The sequence below is a fragment of the Ammospiza caudacuta genome, chromosome 3, assembly GCF_027887145.1.
Source record: "Ammospiza caudacuta isolate bAmmCau1 chromosome 3, bAmmCau1.pri, whole genome shotgun sequence".
In the NCBI taxonomy this organism is placed as follows: Eukaryota; Metazoa; Chordata; class Aves; order Passeriformes; family Passerellidae; genus Ammospiza; species Ammospiza caudacuta.
Genome location: NC_080595.1, coordinates 105514482 through 105523190, shown reverse-complemented (window position 1 = coordinate 105523190; position 8709 = coordinate 105514482).

The following is an 8709-nucleotide window of genomic DNA, read 5'->3' as shown; positions in this document are numbered from 1 at the left end:
GGGAGAGGGGCACTACGGTGTTCATCTGTTTTGTTGGTTTTGTTGCTGTTCTTTCTGTTCCATAAGATGAAAGATCCTATTGGCTTTTATTTAAGTGCTTGCCTGGAATTCAAACTTAGAAAAGAGTATTGTTATCATTTGGATTCTACTTTATTCTGGGTCTAATGTACTATTGACCCAAAAATTAGGAGATTTTCTTGGGTTTTTTTTTCTTCTTTTGAGTGTGTACCAGCAGAAAGAAGGGCTCAGGTGTTTTACAGTTCATATACATCCGAGGCATGTACACATCAGGCACCTGGAAGCTGGTTACTCTTGGGTGGGTGCTCTCCATTTTGCGTCAAGGCTATTTGGAAGTTAAGTTGGAAAGAAAATAAATGGCATGTGAACACCAAATATGCTAGGTTTTTGATACAACATTCTTATTGTTGTTCTAGTAAATTTATTTCTATATATACTATGCAGCACTCCAAATATTGGCCATCTGGACTAAAAAACCGATTAAATATGAGTATATGATGGACCTCAGAGAAAATCACTTTGGGGAGTTTTCAATTGTATATTTCTCTCATGGAAAACACAGAACATTTGTGTTTCACTCTGAGATCTGACAGATAGATACATTTATTTATCGTGAATGATGCTTTTAAAATTGGAAGCTGGATTGCTCAGTATTATAGGGAATGGCTCTGTATAGAGCAGTCAAGCATAAGAAAAACAAATATGATGAAAATGAAAATGTTAGCCAGTGAGATTTTGCACATCTCCCCTAAAGAGGACAAACAGTTTTCTGAACACTAGAGGACTTTGAAAAGCCTAAACAGTAATCCTGACAAAACAATTCCTTTATTTTTCATGGACTTAAAACAGGGATTTCTGTACCTCTGTAAGCCTACTGTGTTCTTATTTACCTAAATTGATCCAAAACTTTTTCAATTTTAGAGCCAGAATCCTTTCAACTCTGTCTTCAGATTGACTCACCAGTGCCAGTATTAGCAGCTGAGTAGGTTGCTATATTTCATCTAAACACACTTTATCACAGTTTTCTATTGCCCATATGACAGAACCTCCAGGAGTTTACTGCAGCTGTGCTGCTATGGACTGACCCTATGAAGTACTGGGCATCTCTTGGAAAGGTGCTCAGTACCCACAAACCCCATGGGCACAATGACATTTAGCATCTCTCAGAATCAAGTTTTTTCCCCTAAAGTTGTAGCTTTTCAGCAGAATGAAGTCATGTTGTCCTACAGCTATAATATTGCTCCACAAAGGAAAGTCTGGAGAAGTTTCTTAGCATGTGAAAGGATGATAATAATAATGACCTCTGTGTTGTTATTTATTACATCTATTTGCACTGAAATAATACGTTGTAAGCTATGGTTAGGTCAGCATAACCCTCTGTAGCTGCTGATGGACCTTACAGGAGGGCCAATGACTTTTCATTGCTTTTACTGCAATTTTAGAAGAAAGTGATAAAATTATCTCCTAGGGCAGTATATTTACCAGAAAGGGGAAAGAAAGCCTAAAAGCAAGTCAATCAAATCATAATTTGCCCAGAGAACTCAAAATGGAAGGTAAAGGAACAGTGCTATTTTGTAAACAAGCTATGTTTAAGATGCAGAAAGAGCTGAAAACAAAACAGAGTTTGCTCTGTAAGAAGAAATTAGATTTTATTATTGTATGCCACCATATCTGCTGATTTTATTTTAGCTTGATTACAAAGTTGTGATATTGGACTACTATAAATTTTAAATGGCAAATTTTCTTCATGGTGACAGTATAATACATTTCCTATAAGAACTATGTTGAGTGTCACAAGGAATTTTGTAATGCAAGTAATTTAAGATCAAGCTCCAAATGAATTTGTTCACTTACAGTCAAATTTCACATCCTGGAGTCCTCTTCAACTGTTGTAGAATTTTTCCAGAATATGATCAAAAATTTCCTACTGTGCCAGCACTGCTGTCCACAATGTATTCTCTGAACACTTCTCAGAAAATTTATTTGACTATTGATACCAAAAATTCCTTCACAGGTTATGGATCATTTATAGAAAATTAATTTGGAAGGAATTTAAAAAATATGAATGGCCAGATCAAACCTGAATCTTTACATGTTATTGTTGACAAAATGTGACTGCAGGTCACTGGATCCATAGGTAATACCTCCTTCTCCCTATCAATATAGAATGTGATAGTCTGCTGCGTCAAATTCCTCCCCAATGTGGCCAGGCAAAAGGGATGCTGTGATTTTCAGTATATGAAATATTTTGACCAAGACTGAAACAAACCTAACAAATATATCTAACAAGGTATCAGCTACTACTGATTTGTCATATTTTGGTTTTCTTTTTTCTTGTCTTTTTTTTTTTTTTTTTTTTTCATTACTAATTCTACAATTTTAAATTGCATGGACACATTTCTGTATCACAGCATGAGGTGTCTTCTAAATGACAATGGCTATTGGATAAAATGGTCACAGTGGCATCTCATTAACAACCTTGTTATAAATGACAGAATATTCTGAGTTGGAAGGGACCCACAAGGATCACTGAGTCCAACTCTTAAGTGAAGCCCAGTTGCACAAGTTTATTATGATATAACTCAACAAAGTTATATAATTGTGTTTCACACATGAGGAAGGAGGCAGAGGAGCTTTCCTGTGCTGATTGAGATGTAGATATCTGAAAGGTGATATTGGGCAGCTCTTGCTGTGCTCCTGGAGCAGCAGCACACAGGCTTTTCTTGGTGCATTAGCCACCCTTCTAACATACACTGGACAATTTGTTTTCAAAGGTTCAGTGTGACTATTCTGTATGCTAAACTTACTTCCCTCTTCCATTTACATCCAGTTCAATGCTACACCTCTAATCTTCAAAGCTCTGTCAGTATGGCTTTAGGCTAGTTCAGTGATTGCCTGCCACAGAACAATATGACTTTGCAGACAGAGATTTAAGAATTAAATATGTGGGTTTGAGGGTGCAGGGCAGAGTTAAACCTGAATTCAGAATTTTCTCTTTGCACATGGAACACATTTAAAGAAGAAATGAAAATTACCTCTATAGTCACCAAAACCAAGTGCCAAGGCTCAAATATTTGCACTCTCTTTTTAAAAGTTTATATCTTATTTGGGCAGGAAATATCTAGAACATTCCAGAAGCAGTATTGTAGTAGGAAAGTTGTAGTTTTGATTTTTTTGGTGGTTTTTTACTTTTTCAACCTTATCTAAGACTTATTTTTTCTTTTAAATTTGTATTCTTTTCCAAACACATAGGCACCAAAGAGCTTCCCATAGAAATAGGTTTATGATATTCAGCTCTCTTAAAATTACTGACAAAATTGCAAAAGTTTTCTGATACTGCTGATACAGATCCAGTCCTAACACAATGATTAAAAAAACCCCCTATTGACTACAGATAATTTTATCATTAAAGAAAGCTGGGCAGATCTTACATCACTGTAAGGACAAAATTATTATACATTGTTTCCTATAAAGCTATTGTAAGCAATCAGGTTAAATATATTTTTGAATCTTTGTGTGAATATTTATCTTAAGTCAGAAGAAATTAATAACTATTTAAGGATGAACCATCCAGAGAACTGAAATTGGCAGATGTCATATATTCCATGTGTTTTTTCAGAAAACATGTAATAGTAACATAATTTTAACAGTCTTGAAAGAGGTAAAGTATCTGATATAAAATTAAAATATTATTTAAGTTATACTGGAAGAAAGAAACTGAGCAATTGATGTAGCTAAGAATCTCATGAAAACATAGCAAAAGGTGAATCCCACAGAGTTTATGTATGATATAGTCATGTACAAAATGATCCCTGCTTTTCTGCAGGATCTCAAGCAGGAGAATGGGCTCAATCACTGGAAAACATTATTTTTAGACTATGCCGTATTCAAGGTTGCACACAGTTTCTCCAGGATTAGAGTTCCCCTGGACCTTTGTTTCACCCACTGGGTTCATATAAGGCCTCATGAGCAGCTAAAATGCAGCTGCCTAGTTATCAAGTGCACAAGTAGCAGCTGACAATATTAATACCTCCATGACTCAGGTATCAGACAGGCTTCAACAGGCAGTCAGTTAAGGCATTGAGATCAGCAAATCATTCTGTAGGTGGTGTATTACATCAAGTGGGTCCTTGTACAGCTGAGCATTGGTGGTTTCAGAGCAGCCAAATTTAGATTATGAAGGAGGCCATAACTGCCTCTCCCTATAATATAACTCCATGGGCATAGTGGTGATCATCTGCAGAAAAAGAGTTAGATGTCTGTAGTGTTTATGTGACACTAAAATAACAGCTGACAAAATTATTTCCTCAGAAAATATCAAAGAGAGAAAATGGCTTGAGGATAATGAAGGAATTGTGTAGAGTTAATCCATGCTATATTTTAAAACTAATTAGCAATGTGATTATTAAAGAGTTAATTAAAGGTAAAATGTTTCTCCAGTAAATTGCTTTGTGCATCTGATAGCATGAGATATGCCACTCAGACACTGGTTTACCCATAAAGCCTGTAAGTTTATAGCCTGCTTACAACAATTGTAATCATCTGTCTAATATGTTTGGGTATTACTAAACATAACTCATTGAAAGAGTTACTTTTACTTGAATAAATGTACACTGGTTTTGTAAACTGCCTGTTTCTAAACCCGGACTTGGGTTGATGAATGCCAGGATTGTTATTTCTGAAACCAGCTGTGTAGCTGTGACTTCAAGGAACAAGGCAAGTTTTCTGTTTGCATCACTGTAAGTTTGTCTGACCAGAGCAGCACCAAGTCAGATCAAACAGATTGGTACTAATGCCATTTTTCTAATGCCATTTTTTCCAGACAGTTAACTGGTGTTAAATGACTCTAGGGAAGGTGAGAATGGGATGTGATTAATTTCTGTTTGTTTGGTTGCCTTTCATTTTGGTTTTTGTCTTTTTTGTTTGTTTATTTGTTTGTTTGCTTTGGTAACAAAGTAGGCAAAATCTGTTAGCAGAATTCTTTAGCTTGCATGTATTGAACTAATAAGTGCACCCCTGGGTAAAGTCAGTTTGTGCATCTTTGTGGTGTATTTTGGTTTTTTACTGCTCCACAGACTTTCTGCTACAGAAGGTTAAGAAAATAGCATGACTGTCTTGGGTCAAGTTAAACATAATACAAAAGCAAAAGGATCACTTCTCCTTACCTGCACCACACCAATGGTTTCTGTTTTAAGATGGCTCTACTCTCTGTTCATAGGCACAGAATAATATGAACACTTTTGTTTTTCCACATTTTTTTTCCACATCTGTAATGCTGCATCCAGTTTGGAACTTCCCAAAGCAAAAGACATGATGGAAAAATTGGAGGGAGTCCAAAGGAGGGTCACCAAGATAAATGAGGGGCTAGTGCACAGGATGTGTAAAGAGATAGAGAGAATGTTTTTTGTTTTGTCTAGAAAAGAAAATAGGAGAATAACACTGAATTTATCTAATTTATAAGGATAAGATTGTGCAGACGAAAAGCTCCTACTCAGTGATAACAGTAGGACACAACTCAAAGTTTCAACAGCTAAACTTTATAGTAGGGTTACAGTGTCTTCAATTTTGGAGATACTTGAAACTTGTCTAAGCACAAATCTGACCTGATTTAGAAATTACCACTACTTTGGGCAGGAGATTGCTCTAGATGAATTACAAATTTCCCCTCTAAATGAATTGCATTAATTTCTGGAAAGTCTATTTATTCTTTGATTTGGAGTCTGCTTGTGTAAATCCTTGTGATACATGAGATTCCAAAGAAAGCACTGGTGTTAACCTTTGTGAAAGGAAAGGATGCCATGTATAAGCTTCTTGATCATTAACACGTCCAAGACTAAAAGTCAGATCATATCAAATGGTGTTTATAAATACAACCAAAATATTTGACACAAATTTGTATTTCATTTGGAGCCTGAGAGGGTACTTTTATTATTTTTATGGATCAAGCCCCCTTTTGGCTCTTTACATAGAGACATTACACATATTTCCTTAAAAGACTTTCATACCTCACTGTGTTTGGATAAGGGTAAGGTCAATGTTCATTCATTCCCAAATTCAACTGTTTCCCTTAGGACAATTGGTTTTCCTTATGGAAAATTTTATTTACTGTACTTTACTGAAAAATCCGCAAGCTTGATGTCTTTTTCCGCCACAGAAATAACATGTTGATGTCAGATACTCCCAATACATTTAAGATTTTTAGCTATTCATAGTTGCCATGACTGGCTAACGAAGAAGGTCAGATCTGATTTTAAACTGAGCAAAGTGAATAGATTTATTTAAAATGTTCTGGAATAGACTAGACATACTCTGTCTTGTCTCTGATATTTTAGATGTGACCCTATATATCTCCTTTCTTTTGTGAAGAAAGACACCAGAGTTTGATAAACGGACAATTTAAAGAACATAAGTAATATTCTGCCCTGCCTGCTATGAACACCACAATTAACCTGATTCATGGGACATGGGTGTCATGAAATACATTGTTTGACAAGCACCCTAATTACTTATGCTAACAGCAAGTCTGAAGACTGCAGGTGAAACAAATCTGAACCCTATATATCATAAAGTTTGCTGAAGCTTTCTCCACAGTTTGCCATTCTTTAGAGGATAAGAAATTTTTTGGAATTTTTTAATCTATTTTTTTAACCTCAAATTTTATAAACTTTTATATGAATTTGAGATTATATATTTACACAAAGCTATGTCTGGAATGGAAAATGAAGCTTTGGATTTTGGATGGGATACTGAGATAGATATCTTAGAAACAAAAAAAAATAGCCAGAGTGGTGTTCTTTCTTTCTTTCTTTCTTTCTTTCTTTCTTTCTTTCTTTCTTTCTTTCTTTCTTTCTTTCTTTCTTTCTTTCTTTCTTTCTTTCTTTCTTTCTTTCTTTCTTTCTTTCTTTCTTTCTTTCTTTCTTTCTTTCTTTCTTTCTTTCTTTCTTTCTTTCTTTCTTTCTTTCTTTCTTTCTTTCTTTCTTTCTTTCTTTCTTTCTTTCTTTCTTTCTTTCTTTCTTTCTTTCTTTCTTTCTTTCTTTCTTTCTTTCTTTCTTTCTTTCTTTCTTTCTTTCTTTCTTTCTTTCTTTCTTTCTTTCTTTCTTTCTTTCTTTCTTTCTTTCTTTCTTTCTTTCTTTCTTTCTTTCTTTCTTTCTTTCTTTTTTGTTAAATCCTGAGCTGTGTACAAAGCTGCTTGCTACAGACATTAATGTCTTTATATGTCATTGAAGTGAATATAATATTTAGTCTTGAACTGTCACAGTAATCAGAAACTTGGTTTTTATGTTGTGAACTCTTCCCATTTTTCAGATTCAAAGTGCTTTCTTAGACTAGAGAATTTTTGTGCCAAAGCAAAAGAATAATAAGAAAAATAGCAGTGAAACCAAACATTTGCTTGTCCTTTTCAAAAGGGTTTTCATCACCAATGACACTGTTATTTGAAAGACTATACTCCAGCTTCCCTAAATTTCTACAGTTTTAAAATATTATTCATACTTGAATATGTGTAAAAAAATTTGAACTTTTAGCTATTCGATGACCCATAGAAAGAATTTTGTGGTTTAAATCCACTTTTTCATTTGCCAATACCTTTATCACCAAAACAAACAAAAATTTAGCAGCTGGAATTATTTCCCAGCAACGAGTCTGAATTATCCCTCAGAATACATTTCAATCCATAATGATTATTTATCATTTGTGCTATAGCACAAAGTATAATAGAAGACAATTTTCTACTTTTGAAGAAGAGTTGATATTTAGAAAAAAAATGATGGATTTTTTTAGGAAGAAAGAAATACTCCTAAAGTTTGATTTTGACTTAGAGTGTTGCAATAAGATACCTGTGACAACTAGTAGAAAGGTTAGATGCATTAAATACTTTATTCTGAAAAAATATTTTATAATTTTTGTCTTTATTATTATAATCAAATATAATTACACTTAAATTATCTAATTATTGGCAGCATTTATATTCAGAGCTCAGGTTATATATTCACTTCAAAGTAGCTAAAATAATAAATATGGAATACATTATGTATAAAGCAGGAACTGAAAATTTTTATGTGTGCAACAGTGAAGGTAGGAGGGAAGTACAGAAAAAAAGTGAATCTATTAAAATGAAGCAGGCAGAAATCAGGCTTGGAGAATAATTGGTTAGAGTTGACCTTGGAGATTATTATCAACTCTTCCCAAAAGACTTATTTTTTAATGCAATAAGATTACTCTCACAATCCATTTCTTTAATCCCAAAGTGGACACAAAAAATCAAAATGCTGAATCTGTATATAGTTATGCTTACCTATGTGAGAGCCATGGTGAATACTTCTTGAAGACGTGTTCACACAGCCCATTCATAAAATTCATATAAAATACATTTGTGGGAAAGAATCATCCGTGGTTTAATATGAACTTCTTTAATTTTGAGGAAACGAAGAAAAATACTTCAAATAGAAAGTTAAAAATGAAGCTTTTAAGCTGGATAAAGCAAAACATATTAAAGGAAAAAGAAACTCTAAATAGCAAGTATAGGCACCAAGGAACTAGTCCTTAGGCAACAAAATGCTGAACAATTTCTCTTTTTTGTGGCCTATATCTCTATCCATTAGTGTTAATCCATGCATTAGTATTAATCTTTGCATCAGCTTTGATGCAAACACATCTGGCAGAGTAATGGCAGAACCAGGCACATACCTGCAG